The sequence below is a fragment of the Lissotriton vulgaris genome, chromosome 3_1, assembly GCF_964263255.1.
Source record: "Lissotriton vulgaris chromosome 3_1, aLisVul1.2, whole genome shotgun sequence".
Classification (NCBI taxonomy): Eukaryota; Metazoa; Chordata; class Amphibia; order Caudata; family Salamandridae; genus Lissotriton; species Lissotriton vulgaris.
Window position 1 is genome coordinate 551,014,272 of NC_141689.1, and position 18,742 is coordinate 551,033,013.

Sequence of the window (18,742 nt, forward strand, 5' to 3'; positions counted from 1 at the left end):
TGAACAATGCAATCACTCACCCCCAGTCAACTGATCTGGGTTTAATCCATCAACATTCTTTAGCTCCCTCTGCCACCCCAGTTCAGACATGGCCATATGCAAATCAGTCTGACCCTGTGCCTCATGGGAACAGTCCAGCCCGAACTGCCAAGCCATGTCTTCCCTGGACCGCAAACAAGCATCCTGGGACCAGTTTCTGGCTAATCAGCCATCATCAGCCAGGCTAGCTTGAATCCAGTGGCAAAGTGAGCAAGGGAGCCACATCTCGGCATACCTTGCGAACGCATGGCGAACAAAGCAAAACCAAAGGGGAACTTGGCCTCTGTTCACAGTTCGTAGGTACTCTATACCAGTTGTGATGGATTAGCAATACAACGAAGTGACTAGGGTTGTTCATTGTGACAAAGGTGATCACGGCATAAGTATTTAGTTGCAAATACTTGGAAGCAGCCTGGCAGAGGTATAAACACATAAGTTTAAAGCAGGTGATGTTGGGCCCTTTCAGAACATACTGCTATGTTAATTGCAGAACTTACTTGATATCCATCTTTACTTTTACCTGTTGACTGCGAAGGATTATTTGTCTGTTGCATTCTATTCTAAATGGCACATACCCTATCAACATCTATAAGCATATATGTAGTTCCAGCTATGCAGGTGGGAAACATTTTGGGAGTGGCATGTATAAAGCAGGATGACCCTATCTCACAATACAACATAGTCTGATTGCCTTATTGACTCTAGACTACTCTTGGAAGAGCATCATTTCACACTCAACATGAAGAAGACAAGAGCTTCTTTTGTCAACCCACTAATGAGATTCTTCAGCAGTATACATGGGGGGAAAAGGACAAATTGCTATGTGGCACTTAAGTGGTACAGGTCGAAAATAGTACTCTTTCCAAGGGATTCAGTCTATCTGATAGAGACTTCTAGCTGCAGATTCCTTACCTTACAATTATCCCTAGGCATCAGACTAGATCCGTAAAATGTACGTGAACAAAACCCCTGCTCACCGGTAGGTGGTGCCGTTCTGCTCCACATGCCGTCTTCCAGTCCTAAAGTGATTTGTGTGGTGACCCACCCCAGTTCGCTGAAGTCCGTTCTTTTCTTTCCGTGCCAGTCGAAGCCGATCCGGAGAGAGCGACCCTCGGTAATTTATTGACTGGCCTTTATCGACTTTTTGTTCAAGTCCTTGTTGAGATCTTCTCATGGTGTTCCATGATGTCAACTGGGAAGGCCGCCTTTAAGCCTAGCGGCGCCTATTACCAACAGATGTTGGTGGCGGCATCCGCACATTGTTTACCTCTAGTGCCATGAGCACAATCACGACGCGAAGACCTGCGTCTACTTCTGCATCATGACCCAAGGCCTTGAAGGCGCTCCCTCAAGCTCCTTGCCACTCGCTGCTGTGACATTCTTGATCCCAGTTGACAGGATCACGAAGGACCATCTACCCTTCCTCTGTCAGGAAGTTGCTGTTCTCTTGGCAAAGAGAGCCATAGAGAGGGTGCCAACGCCAGAAGTAGTAAACACTACAGAAGTAACCCATGTATCAAACAACACTATCCCATAAGGGTTATATTAATGAAATTACAAATGTACCACACTAGTTTTCACAGTCGCACCAAGAAAAAAAGACAACACTTATAAAATGTAATTAGTTTTGGTTGAAACTGAATATACAAAAAAACAGCATCAGATATGCATCAGGAAAGGGCTTAAAAGAGTGCTAAGTGAACACCTAGTGTTCACGAGAAACAAGATCAACGGTGCAAGGTGAAACACAAAGGAAACACAAACCATGGCGAAAAAAGGGAAAATACATCCAGGGAATATTGTGCATGAGTAAAATCAGTCCATTATTAACTCCTCATGATACAATCGAACTCCATTTCCCTGCCGGTACATTGCTGGCGTTTCAACCGCTCTTAGTTTGAGGTCATCATCAGGACAAGGAATGCACTACAAATAGAATTTCTACCTGTAATGATTCCAGGAGATCTGCAAAGAAGAATTAGGAACAGTAGTAATCATGTAGCCAAACACAAAAACAAGGTCCTGCCTGCCCAAAGGCACTACCTGCGGTTCATGTTGGGCCACAAGCACTTTAAGTTCGCCGTTCTCACTTTTGGCCTGACCAGTGCCCCTCGGGTGTTCACCAAGGTGATGGCGGTGGTTGCAGCTCATCTGTGGTAGTCAGGGGTGCCTCCTGCACTTGCTAAATTTGCTATCAACATGCAGAAGTCACACCTGACTCCCTCTCAGATACTCCCTTTTATTGGAACTGTTCTGAAGGCGGGCCGTTTCTGGCCTATCCTCTCGAATGGCGAGAACAGGATATTGTAATGTATGTATGTGTCTTGTAAAGCGCACTGCTGCCCTGAGGAGTCGTGGCGCTGTAGACCGCTGGGGAACCCGTCCTAGCTATCCCTGTGAGATGGTCCCTGCTGGGTATCCCCAAGGTGAAACCAGCCATCCCCGGCGAATGTGGGGGGCCGTTGTAGAGATGAGGCAAGCGAATGCCCAGAGTTGCCGAGTGTGATCCCTTGTTAGAGTAGGCACCGAGGCGAGAATTATTGAGTCCGCTGACCCTGGTCCACGACCCTGCCGCATCGGGAATTGAACCCTGGTCCCGGGCCTTTCTCTGCTTCCGGGTCTGCCGCGTCTAACCAGTGAGCCACACCACTCCACTTCATTCAGGCTATTATACTGATATTTAAGTCTCAATCCTGGATTTTGGTGACACTAACTTTGAGGCTGGCTGCCTAATGGCCTCCTGCTTGTGGCACATACCTGCTTGAATATGCAGTCTCTGCAGTGGGACCTGAAATTCCAGTGGGCGCAGCATATGAGGAAATCTCTCCGACCTGGTCCAGATCTCAGCGGGAACTGCACATGATCTGCAGTGGTGGTTAACGGACTGCGATTGGGTCAGCGGCAGAACCCTCTCCCTTCCACAACCAGATCTGACAGTACTGACAGATGCGTCACTCCTGTGATGGGGAGGTCATCTGGGTGAGGTGGAGATAAAAGGGCTCTGATCATCGGTGGAATCCGGACTCCATATCACCCTGTTGGAGCTCCGGGCAATCCATCTGGCATTCAAATCCCATCTGCTCTCCATCAGGGGAAGGCTAGTGCAAGTGTTCATGGACAACACCACCTCCATTTTTTTTTTTGTTTTTAACAAATTTTGTTTTTCAAAACTAGAATATCATATGTCGGACCTTTTCACAGTTGCTGTTACATTTCACCTTATGATTGTTCATCTGCTATATTCATATTAATACATTTCCGTATATTATTATTATTTAATTGTGAACAAAGCCACCCCCACCCCTGTAAGTCTCAACCGCAAGTCCAATCCAATGCGTCCTCTGCAGTTGTTCCAAGGTAGTAAGATACCCCCCAAAATGGTGTTCTCCATGTTCCCATCCATTATTCCTGAAGATGTCTATGGTGTTTCAGGGGCTGGTGGATCCCCAGGTCTACTGGCTCCTGTGGTTTCATCCGAGTGTATCTGGCTATCCACTATTGCTTCCCAGGCTCTAGCTCCATCCAGCAATCCTATCCCTCGCTTGCCCTCCCTGAACAGCACTCTTTCCTCGCAATCCGCCCACTTCTCTAGTTCCCTTTTCCATGCGGCTACGCCGGCCCCTCTGGACTTTACAGTGTCTTGTTATTTCTCTCTTTGCTAAGATAAATGCTATGTCCTGGAATTTACTGGTCACTTTTGTTTTGGATGTGTGAGGGAACCATCCAATCAAGCAGTGGGCTGGCAAGACGGGGCACTGTCCTTTCTGTGGCATCAGCAACTATATTTGGTCACACCCTCCCAGTAATCATGCAACTCTGGGCAGACACATATGGGTAAGAGTTCGGTTCCCCCCGTCCCCGCACCTGCGGCAGGCGGCTGGTGTATTAATACGCCCCAGTGTAAGGTATGTCCTGTGGAAAATGTGGAAGTTGATTAGTTTAAAGCGTGCATTTCTGGACACCCTGGTTGTACGTTCCAGGATCTTTTCACAGTTCCTGTTGGTCATAGGAACATCTAAACCTTTCTCCCACCTAGCTCATAGGCCAACCAACGGTTGGTGCATGTCTCTCCTTATAGCCCAGTAGAGGTACGTAGCCACTTTGAGGGTACCCCCTGACATGCCAATATATTGGCAAGCTTCATGGGCCTTGGGTTCTGATGTACCAGTTTTCCAATGTCGACGGATGGCCTTCATTACTGCTCTGTATAATAAGAAATGGCCCTGTGGTCGGTCAAATTCCAAGCAGAAGTTCTCAAAGGGGAGGAACTCCCCCTCTCTTTACAGGTCCCTAATATTTTTTGCCTCCACCGCTATCCACTCATCCATCCCTCTCCATTGTCCCCCATGGGGTAGAACAGCCAACATGAGCGTAGGTAAGTCAGTCGAGTATTGAAAAGGGCTGTGTTTCTTCTGGAGACACCTATTTAAGCAGAGTCTCATCACTTGGAATTCGCTAGTTGCATTCGGTGGGGGGCGGCCAACCTTTAGCAATACTCTTGTCAGTACTTCCCAGCCAGGAATGAACGGCCTGGATCGAATTCACTCCTTCCTTACTGGCTGAACAGAGACTACCTCCATTCTACCTCAGAACCTACAAAGATCAGCTGCGGAGTGCCCCAGGGCTCCTCCCTGAGTGCCACCCTCTTCAACGTCTACATGGGCCCTAGTGTCCATCATCCGAATCCACAGACCTATCATCATCTCCTACGCCGACGACACCCAGCTGATCCTCTCCCTCACCAACGAACCCATAGCCACCAGAACCATCTTCCACAGTAGGATGAAAGGCATTGCCACCTAGATAGCTGCTTCCAGCTCAACTTGGACAAGACCGAAGTACTAATCCTGTGACCCTCCCCCTCAGCCTGGGACGACTCGTGGTAGCCCACCGCACTGGGAAACCCCCACCCCCACGGAACATGCACATCAACTCTGCATCATACTGGACTCCTCGTTCACAATGAACTGCCAGATCAACACCATATCCTCTTTCTACTTCCACTTGCTCCGCCTGCTTCGAAAGACATTCAGATAGTTCCCCACAGAATCCACAAAGACAGTGACCCATGCACTCATCAACAGCAGACTCGACTTTGGCAACGTACTCTTTGCCAGCGCCACCCAGACACCGCTCAGAAAACTACAGAACGTTCAAACCGCCGCGGCCAGACTGGTCTTCATCATCCCCCGCTGCAGCCCCATCACACAACACCTCCAATAACTCCACTGGCTCCCAGTCAACAAGAGAATCATCTTCAAGCTCCTCACACATGCCTACAGGGCTCTCCATGGCGCAGGACCTACTTATCTGAACCACCGCCTCTCATTCCACGTACCCGCGAGACACCTTCGCTCCGCCCAACTTGCCCTGGGCATCATCTCACGGATTGGCATGTGGCCTCTCTCTCGTCTGCATGCAAGCCATTGCATGAACTATTGTAACTGTCTGGCCAGGTAGTATGAATCATAGTCCGGAACTTTAAGTCCCCCCTCTATGTCAGCCGTTTTAGAGTAGACAAGGCTTCCCTTTTCCGAGCTGCTCCCCAGATAAAGGATGTTATCATAGCGTCCAGTTTAACACAGCGCTCTCTGGGGATGCAGATAGGCAGTGTCATGAATATATATAGCAGCCTAGGAAGTGCCACCATTTTCAGGGGTGCTATCAAACCCGCCACTGACTAGGGCAGTGTCCCCCAGAACTCTATACTGGAGCGCAGTGATCTAATGGACCGCACCAGATTCCCTTCTAACAGTTCCGTCTGGTGATGGAAGATCTTAACCATCAAGTATGTTACCAGAGAGTCTAGTTCAACAAAGCGGGCTTTGGGATCCAGTTAGGTAGTGTCACAAATATGTATAGCAGCCTAGAAAATGACACCATCTTCAGGAACGCTATCCTACCCTCCACTAACAGGGTCAGTGTCCCCCAGAACTTTATACTGGAGCGCAGAGATCTAATGGGCGGCCCCAGATTCCCTTTGAACAGGTTCGTCGGTGATAGAAGATCTTAACCCCCAAGTATGGCAGTCATCGGGGTTCCCACTGCAGGCGTCCTAAGCCATCGGGTGTTCACAATCTGCGTCCAGTGGGAACAAGCAAGACTTCTGCCAATTAACCTTGAGCCTCAAGAGAGACCCACATTCCTCAATCAGTCCCCGTGCGCCTTCCAAGCCTTCTCCGATGTCATGAAGAAAAAGTAACCGGTAATCGGCGTATAGCGCTATATGCTGGCAATGCTCCCCTGTCCTTATGCCCCTATAGCGCCTAACTGATCGAGCCAGGAGGGCCAAGGGCTCTATTGCCAGAGCGAAGAGCAACAGAGACAGGGGGCAGTCCTCTCTGGTCTCTGCTCCACCTCTTATCGCTCGGAGATTACTCATCCTGTCCGGACCATAGCCTGATGTTGCGCATATAGCAATTTGACCCAAGCCAGGAATCCTCTCCACAGATGCATGTATTTCAGTACTGCAGCCAGAAAATTCCATTCCACGCTATCAAAAGCCTTTTCTATATCAATGGCAAAGACAGCGGCGTCCTCCCATGTTGTTCATGTGTCTCCATAATCGATAGCAGGCGTCTTATGTTTAATGCCGCATTACAGCCCAGGATGAATCCTCTTTGTTTGGCGTGAGTCAACATTGACATAAATGGAAGAAGTTTCATTGATGAGATTCGGCTCAAGATTTTGAAGTCCAAATTGAGCATTGACCATGGTAGATATGCCCTACAGTCATGTGGTGGCCTTTCAGGCTTCAGGGGAGGTACCACCAGGACCCCCTGTGTTGTGTTGTGTAGTGTACCTGTAATCTTGGCCGCCTCATACAACTCCATCGGGTTTGGGTGCAAATTCTTCGGAGTATGCGGCATAGAACTCCACCAGGAGCCATCTGTGCCCGGAATTTTGCTCCTAGTCAGGACCTTGATGGCCGCCCTTACTTCCTGTGTAGTGACTGCTTCTCCCAACCCATCTGCCTTTTCAGCCATGATAGTTGTGAGGGAGAATTGTGACAGGAAGCTCTCTCGTCTCGCCCTGCCACACACTTATAGAGGTTAGCGTAATAATCATAGAAGTGTAGATTGATCTATTTCTGTCTATATTTTCAGAAGTCATCCTCCCTGGCAATCTCAACTATGGCTGAACCTCTCCTAGTAGGGTTAGTGATCCATGCCAGCAAGGAGCTACAACACCACCTCCATGTTGTACTACAACAAACAGGACAGGGTGGAGTTGTGGACCCTTTGTCAAGAGACCCTGCGTCACTGGAAATGTCTGGAACATCAGGGCATATTCCTGTTGGTTCAACACCTGCCGGACTGAGTGAATGCCAGGGCAGATAAACTTAGACAAAGATGCTTAGCGGATCATGAGTGGCGTCTTCATCTGAAGGTGGTGCAAGGTCTCTTTCAGCAGTGTAGAGAGTCTTGGTTAGATCTGTTTGCCACCGCTGAGAATGCACAGCATCAGCAGTTTGCACACTGGAGTTTCCAAGGCGGCTCTTGCTCAGAGACACTTTTCATCTTGAGTGGAACTCAGGCCTCCTGTACTTCTTTCCACCAATACCTCTCATGCCAGAGTAATCATGAAGACAAGGAACGATTGGACCCAAGTCATCCTTGTGGCTCCGGACTGGGCTTGGAAAGTTTCTTATCCTGAGCTGTTAAGCGTGGCCATCGATCCTCCCATCAGGCTGCCCCTTCTGGAAGATCTTCTGTTGCAACACCCGAACCCATCAATGCTGTGACTTCATGCATGGAGATTGAGGGGCATTGGTTCAGGTGTTCACAGACAATCCCATCACCGTTTAGGGCAGGGTGGGGATGCTGACTCTTTGTCAAGAGGCTCTGCTCTTCTGGACATGGCTGGACAGGCAGGGCATATCCCTGGTGAATCAACATCTGGAAAGCTCGCTGAATGCTTGGAGGATCACGAATGGTGTCTTGATCTGGAGGTGGCACAAGTTCTCTCATAAGTATGAGGACAGCCTTGGTTGGATCTGTTCGCCTCTGTCGGAAAGGTGCAATGTCACCAGTTTTACTCACTGGATTTTCCAAGGCAGCTTCCACTCAGAGTATCTTTTCATCATGAGTGGAGCTCTGACCTCCTATTCATCTTTTCACCAATATCACTCCTTCCCAGAGATCTCAGGAAGATCAGAAACGTCAGGGCCCAAGTCATTCTTATGGCTCCAGATTGGGCACGGAGAGTCTGGTATCCTGAGCTGTTGAGCCTGAGCATGGGTCTTCCCATGAGGCTATCTCTTCGGTAGGATATTCTTTTACAACAACAGGCCAGGGTTCTGCACCCGAACCTGACGACATTTCGCCTTCATGTGTGCCAATTGAGCAGCAACAGTTGACAGCTTTCGACCTTCTGCCCAAAGTCTGCAATTCTTTCTTGGCAGCCAGGCAGCCCTCGACCAAGATTGTACACGCCTGCCGTTGGGGCAAGTTTGTGGCATGGTGTGCAGAGAAACAGGTTGACCCTCTTTCTGCCCCCCTTTCTCAGGTCCTTCTCTTTATCCGTTCTCAAGCCCAGCAGGGCTCTGGTTTGGGCACCTTAAAGGGCTATCTTTCTGCCATCTTAGCCTTTCTGCGGATGCCAGATCAGCCATCCTTGTTCAAGTCACCTGTGGGGAATACGTTTTTTAAAGGTTTGCAACATGCTTCCACCCTTCATTATTCCTCAGTGGGACCTCAAGTTCGTCCTTACATTTCTGATGTGTGCTCCCTTTGAGCCGCTGCGCAACTGTCCTCTCAAGCTCCTTACCATCAAGACAGCCTTCCTAGTGGCAATATCATCTGCCCGGAGGATCAGTGAACTTTAGTCTTTGTCATCTGAGCCCCGGTACCGGAGCATCTAGTCAGACAAGCTGGTTCTTCGCACTAGAGCTTTCTTCCTGCCGAACGTTGTCGCTCTTTTCATATTGGCCAATCCATCACCCTGCCTACCTTTTACATTCCGCCACCACATCCCTCTAAGGAAGAGGAGCGACTTCCCCGACTGGACCCAAAAAGAGCGTTGTCGTTCTATCTTGACCGCACCAAAGAGTTCTGGGTGGATGACCAAGTCTTTGTGGGGTATGTTTGAGCAAAGAAGAGAAAGGCCATGCAGAAACTGACCCTTTTCTGATGGATCGTGCTCTGCTTTAAGATCTGCTACGTATTGGTCAAGAAGCGACCCCCCTGAGAGTCTGCGTGCTTCCTCCACCAAAGCTAAGGCTGTGACCAGTGCATTAGCACACAGAGTTCCCATACTGGATATCTGTCAGGCAGCAACGTGGGCTACTCTGTACACGTTCACAAAGCATTACTGCCTGTACAGTCAGGTATTTTGTGATCAGTACTTGGCTTGTTCGGTCCTGAAAGACTTTCTAGTGTGAAACAATTTTGTATACCCACCTCTGGGGAGGGACTGCTTGATTATCTATTCTAAGGTAAGGAATCTGTGGCTAGAAGTCTCTAACAGATGAACAAGTTACTGACCTTTGGTAACGCCTTATCTGGTAGCGACTCTACCTGTGCGCAGATTTCTTACCGACCCAACCCACCCATCCTACCTGTTCTACAAACTGAATTCTAGGGACAGGGCCATTCCCCTTTCAAGGCCCTAGTTTTCCACACCAGTGGTCAGTGTTCTTCCTGGCTCCGTGCTCCTGACGTGGAAAGTTGCAAAAAGAAACTTATGTCAGCACATTTGTTGGCATCTATGTAGGCACCTCATACGTCACTTCTGAGTCATCACGCAGAGCTGAACGACGCCACCTACCGATACGCATGGGGTACTGCTTACTAAAACTTTCTGGATCCAAGTTGATTCCCAGGGATAATTCTGAGGTACGGAATCTGCAGCTAGATAGAGTTTCTATCATATAAGGCGTTACTGAAGGTAAGTTTCCTGTTCTTCAAGACCAGAGCCATTTATCCTCCTAGGCATACTGCAGCTGCTCCTTCCTCTTCCATCACCTTGCTTACTAAGAGGCTACATCCCAGTGCATAATTAAAACACATTACCCACAATTGGACAGCAGAAGCTAAGACATTCTTGGAATACCTGTGTCCTGCCATTGGGGTAGTATACAGTGCAAAGATCCACATGCACATTCTGCAGCTTCACTTGGAAGAGCATTGATTCAAGTTGTTGGGTAGTTATTTCAAGTTGGTTCTGGTCCTCACAGGTCAAGGGGAAGAGGCCCACCTCGGAGATCTCTCCATAACCACTGTGAAGAACAAATCAAATACATCCCTCCACATACAATTACTGTTCAAGGCAGTGTTCATTGCCTCAAACTGTTCTTTCAAGCTGTGGAGACTTCACATTGTGTGGAAATTCAGCAAGACAACTTGAACCGAGTTTCACTAGACTCACACCTGCTCAGCACCATGATACTCTTCTGGGGGATAGTGCGCTGTACAAATCTGCATAACATAACATAACGTAACATTGATTATACAATGGACTCGTAAATTAGCTTGGCAACCTTTTAGGTTGGACATACTCATTTTTAGCACTCCAGCTCTAAGGAATCTCGGATGTAACGACCTGAAGGTGAGCTGAAGGTTACAGGGGTGAACTTACAGACATGTTTGCATAAGGCAGAAGGCCTCTTATGTCCCAGAAGCAGAAAGGCTCATATCTCACTCAGTAAATTCAAATAATGATCATTACTTCAGCAGTGTATGCCCCTTAACATTAATCCATATTGAAAAACGGAAGTAATAGATAAGGAACCAGATTCCAAAGAAATGTGTGCAGGTATTACCAACAGAGTCAACCACTTTGACTCAATTTCACACTCCAACACCAGATTCAGCTGCAATTTTACCTTGAACCTAATGAGGGCACTTACTTCAGTAAATTATATAGAAGCCCCTCAGTTCTACTCCAAGCAGTGTCACCCAAAGACACCATATTCAAAGTGGAAGAAACCCTGCATTCCAACAAACTATTGTGTTTCTCCTAGGTTTCTAAAGCAAAGTTAGTGCAAACTCAAAAATGGAATAAGTTACTTATTTAGATTGGAGGAAATAAACGAAAACCTTTTACAGTGGCTCAACTAAGAGTTCCTAGTATGCTTTATAAAAGGAGGGCTTAAAGCCAACTGGTCTGGTGTATTACTGTTGAACCTTTATGGCTTCCTCAACTTCCCTGATAGAAATTGAATTGCCTAAATTTTCAGGAGTCTCTGGCGCGATATAGTGAAAAGTGAAATCTTCTTTGTACCAATGATCATCTTGAAAAAGCTGAAGAATTGTATCTGGCTTAACGTTTGAAACACTAGCTTTGCTTCATTCTGATCCTGTGGACCACAAGACTATCTGACATTTCCCCTTTCTCAAAGTACTGCTAATTACTATACATTTTACGTGCAGATTCTCTTACTAATTAATACATCCAGTCCTCCTCATTGCTTCTTATGCTGATATGTTAGCTTCGTTAGCCTTTATACTAGTTCTACTTTTCCCCCAGATAGTATTGTGTGTTAGCTCACCAAATTTAGGTGATCACAAATCAAATCATCTATGTAATTTTCTTCGAAATAGGGTTCATCGCATCCCTAATGGTGGCCCACAGAGCAGTGTCCCTCAACACCGTCGTGTTCATTTTCCGTAAAGGGTTCCCACGGAAGATCTTCTAAAAATCTGCAGGTCGGTGAAGTCGGGCTCTCCGAGAGACCCTACCACACCCAAACGCCTGACGGATAGTCTAAGGGTACTAGAACCATACATTAGACATGTACTCGATGTATCTTTTACCACCAAGACAGTACCTAGGGATTGGAAAAAGGCGGTTGTTCTGCCCCTCAGGAAGAAACCTACCATCAGTTTTGAGAAACTTGACAATCTCCGCCCAATTTCACTCCTGCTCTACCTAGCCAAGGTGGCTGAAAAAACGGTCAATAAACAACTTATGGACTTCGTGGAAAAGGCTGCCTTATTACACGACACCCAATTCGGATTCCGCCCCCGCCACTCTACAGAGTCCGCACTGCTTACTGCAGTTGAGACCCTACGTCAGGGGGTAGATGAGGGACACACCATGGCCCTCATCCTACTGGACCTGAGTGCAGCGTTCGACACTGTGGCGCACGACAACTTACTACAGTGTCTGAACAACGGAGGTATATCCGAAGCTGCACTCCAATGGTTACAATCCTTCCTGACAGGGAGAAGCTTCCAGGTTCGCCAGGGCGACCACTACTCGAGAGACATAGGTTTGGGCCAGGGCGTCCCTCAGGGTTCGTCCCTGAGCCCAACCTTGTTTAATCTCTATGTCTCTCCAGTGGCTTCAATTGCCGTAAGTCACGGATTGAGCATTGTGTCATACGCCGATGACACGCAGCTGGCTATCTCCCTATCGCGTGCACCCGGTCTTGCGATGGACAGTTTCAGGGACTGCATGCAAGAACTTGCAGCCTGGATGTCCACCAACTGCCTTAAGTTAAACGGCAACAAGACCGAGGTGCTCGTTGTGGGGGGGAACCCATCTGTTTGGTCATCGGCGTGGTGGCCTCCATGTCTGGATGAAGCTCCCATACCCCGCCAGGGAGTAAAAAACCTAGGCGTATGGCTCGACGCTGACCTATCTTTTGGACCCCAAATAGACCGAGTTGCAGGCGTCTGTTTTGGTGTCCTAAAAACCATAAGGAAGGTTCTTGACCTCCTTCCTATGTCAGCACGGAAAACACTGGTACACGCCCTTGTGACATCACGCCTAGACTACAGCAACCTACTTTACCTGGGTACCACCTGCAAAGCCATGAATCGCCTTCAGGTAATAAAGAACGCGGCAGCCCGTATCATCCTAAAAATCCCTAAACGATCAGACACCAAAGCTGCTCTCAAAACCCTCCACTAGTTGCCAGTAAGAAGCAGAGTGGAATTCAAAGCCCTCTGTACATGCCACCGCATCCTGGCTAAGAAATCTCCTATTACACTCCAGAACTTAGTGACAAGGTATACACCTGCACGCGAGCTGCGCTCCTCATATGAGGGCCTACTTAAGGTTCCTAGGGTCAAAAGAGCCCGTATGGGCGGACGCTCCTTCCGCTATCTGGCAGCGAAAAGCTGGAATTCCCTCCCTCTCCATCTCCGTCTGGATCCATCCGAATCCAGCTTCCGCAAGAACCTAAAAACACACCTGTTCTCCAGATAACGGATCACTGGTCTCCACCTCGCTCAGAGTTCTTCAGTTGCAGCGCGGGGACACGCTTTGGCGTAACCAAGCGCTTTATAAGCTACCCTTATTATTATATTATTATTATTTGAGTCTATCGTAGATATTGCAGTCTCCATCAAGAGTAAACAGTGGTCTGACCGATTCTGTGGCTTGATGTCAGTTGGCTACACTAAAGATCTTAGAGTATTCCTTCTCAATAAATAATCTGTTATTTTGTATGAGCTGCAGTTGTTTGAATAAAAAGTATAGTCTTACTTGCTCCCATGTTCTGCTCTCCATTTGACCAATAAACCTCAATCTGAGGAGGTGACTGCTCGTGATCCAGCAGCCCAGCGATCCTCCGCTGCGGAGCGGAGGGACCGTCCCCAGGCACTACACTATGCTCTACACGTCCAGCCCACATGGAAACTCCCAGCAAACAGCCACTTTGCTGGAGTCTGTTGAATTGCCAGCACTACCCCTTGACCAACACCTTGCAATAGAATCCCCCATATCACTTGATGACATCCGGGAAGCACTCTTGTCACTGGCTTCTGGGAAAACACCAGGATCAGACGGATTTCCTACTGAGGTTTTTTAAGACCTAACACAGAAGTCCTCGTTCCACGTATGCACACGCTCTTCACCTCTGCGATAGACAGCTCTGACCTGCCACCTTCCCTATGCATGGCCAATGTGGTATCGTTGTTGAAACCAGGAAGCGATCCCACAGTCTTGGGCTCCTAGATGCCCCTCACAATCTTAAACACGGACTATAAAATATTAGCGAAGATTCTCTCTAACTGGCTTGTGCCGTGCATTCCATTCTTGGTACACACGGACCAGAATGGGTTTGTCCTTCCCGAAACACCTCTCTCAACCTCCACCGCTACCTGAGAGTGGCAGAATATGCTCCATCGAACTGGCCCCGCTCAGGTTGCCTTGTGCTAGACCTGGAGAGGACATTCGACTCTCTCGAATGGGATTATCAATTCGCAGTGCTACTCAGGTTTGGTTTCAGCTCTTTCTTTATTAGCATGGTTAAATTGCTGTATAAACACCCGACAGTTTGTGTGAAAACTGGGCCCTACAAATTAGACTCCATCAACACGGGTCGCGGGACCCGTTCAGGCTGTCACCTATCACCCCTGATTTTCTCCCTAGCAGTACAACCGTTGGCTACATACATACGCTCTTGTGTGGGCATGGGCATCCCCCTGGGAGATGCACTTGCGTCCAGAAGACTTTGGGCAGCATCTCCAGCACCCCCAAAAGAAGTGTTGCTCTCTAATGAAGAAGGACAATTATCCTGAAACACGTGCCTAGAGATACACAGCACTGGCTGCACCAACAAGGGTGAAAAACTAAAGCCTGACACCAATGAAAGTGTTATCATGCACTGCATTTATTATGATGCATCGAGGCAAACTGAGTGCTGGAGTGTGAGGCAATGTGAGCCCACCCCTTCCCCCCTTGGAGATGGTATGCTCATTATTTCATTGTACGCTGACAACATTCTGCTATATGTGAGAGACATTCACTCCATCCCCCCTCTTTAGATTTAGCCCTTACATTATTTGCCACAGCATCAGGTTTGCATGTCATTGCGGCAAAGTCCATTCTCTTCCTTTTCTCCTCAAACACCCTTGACCCTAAGCACTCTCTGGGTGGCGTTCAGGTGCCATGGTGTATTTGCACTTTCTTATGTGTCCACATATATCGGAGCAAAGCTGATCTCTTCGATGGCAATATCGTCAGAGCTTCCATCGATATTCAGTCGCAGATGGCCTTCTGGGAAATGCTCCCATAGTCCGTCTCAGGCAGAGTAGCTCTCACAAAGATGGTGGGTTCGAGGCATGTGGGCTGCTGAATTCATATCTGTGCATAGATCGCCGCCTAGTGTTGGGTCCGGATGATTGCACATTGTTGTCCTGGAAGAGTCTTCGAAGTATCACGAGATAGGTGGCTCCTCCCCTGGACTACAGTGCGCATGGGCATCGCCTCCATCCCCAGATTGTTTTTTTCCGCCATTGGGTTCGGATGTGTTTCGGTTCCCTCTGTCGGAATCGATAGTTGTAAACTTTTCTAACTCGAGACCAAAAGGTCTTTAGGCTGAGCGTCGGTATCGTTTCGTTCGGGTTTTTGTTTGTTCTCAGCTCCGAACTCTTGCTACCCATCCGCGTGCTCTCGGCGCGGACGGGCCTACTCGACGCTCCAGACATGGAACGAACTCCGTTCAAGAGGTGCCCGGTGTGCACCTCCAAGTATTCACACCTCGATGTGCACCCTGTGTGCAACAAATGTTTGTCACCGGACCATGATGAGGCCAGGTGCATGGCCTGCTCGAAGTTCCGGTGCAAGAAGACGCTCAAGATTCGTCGGGCCGCTAGACTCCAGGCCCAGCTGTCGGCTACATCGGCGCCCCCGCCGGACGACATCTTCGAAGAATCTGTTGAAGACGACGATGTCATGCGGGTTTCGGACTCTAGCCCCGCGTCTGAGGGAGATGCCTATGACGCGGGAGACGAGGACTTTGACGAAGCCGGCGACGAGGTAGGGGACGACGATGGGGCAATTGCCACCGTGGGGGACAGCTCGGAGGAAGAGCGTCCCCAAACTGACTCAGGGGTCAATCCCCTTCATGCGGCCCAGGTCGAGGGATCGCCTTCGGGCCTTACCCAAGACCTCGTTACTAGTCCAGCAGCCCCGCCTCCGGGCCCGGTCACGGACATTTCTAAGGCGCCACTCCCGTTAACAAAAACGAAAGTGAAGCCATTGGTATCCACTCCTCCGGTTTCGAAACCGAAAGTGAAGGCTGCACTGGTGCAGAAGGCTCTGGAGGCGTCAACTTCCAAAAAAATTCAAGATGGCCGACCTGAAGAGCCCTGCCAAGATGGCCGACCCAAAGGCCTCGGGGTCGGCGCCGAAGACGAAGTCGACCGACGCGGCCACGTCGGCGCCGAAGACGGTCGAGGTCGATGACCCGAAGAAAGCTTCGAAGAAGCGTCAAGGCGATTCCACGGCTCCGCCCGTCGGGGACAAGGACCTTGAAGTGTCGGCTCCGAAGACGTTGCCTCTCGCCGACCCGACTCCCGACTCGGGGAGATCGCTCGAGCCGGTCAAGCCCTCCACAGCCTTGACGAAGAAGGTCGCGGAGTCCCTGCAACGGATTCAGAAGGACGCTGTTGTTCCCGAACCAGGGGATGTGGTGCCGAAGCACTCGACGAAGCCCACAAAGGCGCAAACGCCTATCCGCTTCACCCTGCCGCCGAAGTAGACGCCGAAGGCTTTCGCTCCGAAGCATGGGGCGGGTGTGCCCTTGAAGCAGGTGTCGACGCCTGAAGCGGCACTGGTGGTGGCGAAGCCTCGGCTCCAGCCGCTTGCAGAGGAAGAGCGTCGAGAGGTCATCATCGACGCCAATACCGGAAAACTGTCTCTCCTCAAGAGGAAAATCACCACGGAGCCGGTGTTGGAACATTTTCGCATTCCTCTCAAGAATAAGAGGGGTTCTGCGGGTACTTCGGCCCCGATCGAGCCTGCCTCTCCACCAGCTTTGGAACATTCGCCAACGCGTTCCAACGCAGGGGATGGTGACGATGAGGAGGTCGAGTACAACTATCCAGCGTACTCGGATCCGGAGGAGGAACATGAGCCTTGGTCCGCCGGAGGCGACCCGGACGACCCCCAATCGGGTCAGGAACCGCAGCTCTTTGCTGCAAAGACCTCACCGACGGAGGACTCGGCAGCCTTCAACGCTTTGATTGAGCGAGCCGCAGCTAACCATGAGGTCGAGCTGCACTCAGATCCTGTGGATGTGGACTTTTTGTTTGACACTTTCTCAGTGGCTGAAAAGTCAGTCAAGACATTGCCAATGCTCAAGGGAGTGCTAAAGCACGCGACTGAGGTCTTCAAAGAGCCCACCCGGGCGCGTGTCATCAATCCTCGCATTGACAAAAAATATAAGGCAGCGCCCTCGGATCCAACATACATCAAGGGACACTTGCCACTGGACTCGTTGGTGGTATCCAACGCACGCAAGAGGGCGAACTCGCAGACCACTGGTGACACTCCTCCCCCAGACAAAGAGTCTAAAATATTTGAGGCCTCAGGGAAACGGATTGCTGCACAGGCAGCTAACATTTGGCGAATCTCAAACACGCAGGCCTTACTTGCACGCTACGATAGGGCTCATTATGACACCCTAGAAACACTGCTGCAACACTTGCCTGACCAGTACAAGGAGGCAGGGGAAATGTTAATTCAGGAAGGAAAGCTCATCACAAACGCTTCCATTAAATGTGCGCTGGACGTGGCTGATACAGCCTCCAGGGCAATCAACACTAGTGTGTTGCTGAGAAGACATGCATGGCTTAGGATATCAGGTTTCAAACCGGATATACAAACAACCATCCTGAACCAAACAGTTAATCCTGACCACCTGTTCGGCCCTGAGGTGGATGCGACACTGGAAAAAATGAAAAAAGACACAGACACTGCTAAGTCTATGGGAGCCCTCCAGTCTCAGCAGTTTCGGGGTGGTTCCTTTCGCCGCTCCAATACCAGAGGCACCTCAAGGGGTCAGGCATCGCAGTCCACACAGTATTATAAAAGTAATACCCAAACCTCATACACCAACAAGGGTAGAGGTGGCTACAGAGGCAACAACATCAAAGGCAGGGGACGTGGAAACAACAGCTCCAGGTCCACCACCGCCAACAAGCAGTGACGCCTTGTCACTGCCCCCCGACCACACAACACCGGTCGGGGGGAGACTCCAGCAGTTCCTGCCCGCGTGGCATTCCATCACCACGGACAGGTGGGTCAAGTCTCTTATCCGGTACGGTTACTGTCTGGAACTTACTTCCACTCCACCGAACATACCTCCAAGAAGCTGTCCTATGTCCGGCGAGCACTTGCACTTGTTGCAGCAGGAAGTTCAAGTCATGCTGCAAAAAGGGGCAATAGAGCTCGTCCCACTGCAAGAAAGGGGTACAGGAGTTTACTCTCTGTACTTTCTAATCCCCAAGAAGGACGAATCCCTACGGCCCATCCTGGACCTCAGGCCCCTCAACTGGTACATTCTCTCGGAGCATTTCCATATGCTCACGTTGCAGCAGGTACTCCCTCTGCTTCAACAGGGGGACTTCCTGGCTACGTTGGATCTAAAAGATGCATACTTTCATATCCCCTTGCATCCTTCCCACAGAAAGTATCTCAGATTCACAATTCAAGACCAGCACTACCAGTTCAGGGTTCTGCCGTTCGGGGTCACCACAGCGCCAAGGGTCTTTACGAAGTGCCTGGCGACTGTGGCGGCGCATCTACGACGCCAGAACGTCCACGTCTACCCTTACCTGGACGACTGGCTCATTCAGGCAAAAACAGAGCAGCAGTGCGCCGACCACGTGTCCCGCACCATTCATCTCCTGCACGATCTGGGATTCTCTCTGAACTACCCGAAATCCCATCTCCAGCCCGCCCATGTACGACAGTATCTGGGCGCGACAATAAACACTCTGGCAGCCACTGCGCAGCCAAATTCAGT

The 18,742-nt window shown here is 49.7% G+C and overlaps 1 protein-coding gene across 1 annotated transcript in view; it reads left to right on the forward strand.

Moving 5' to 3' along the window:
- RAD17 (RAD17 checkpoint clamp loader component) overlaps positions 1-18,742 on the forward strand; it is a 416,585-nt gene that overhangs the window by 210,616 nt on the left and 187,227 nt on the right. The window lies entirely within an intron of this gene.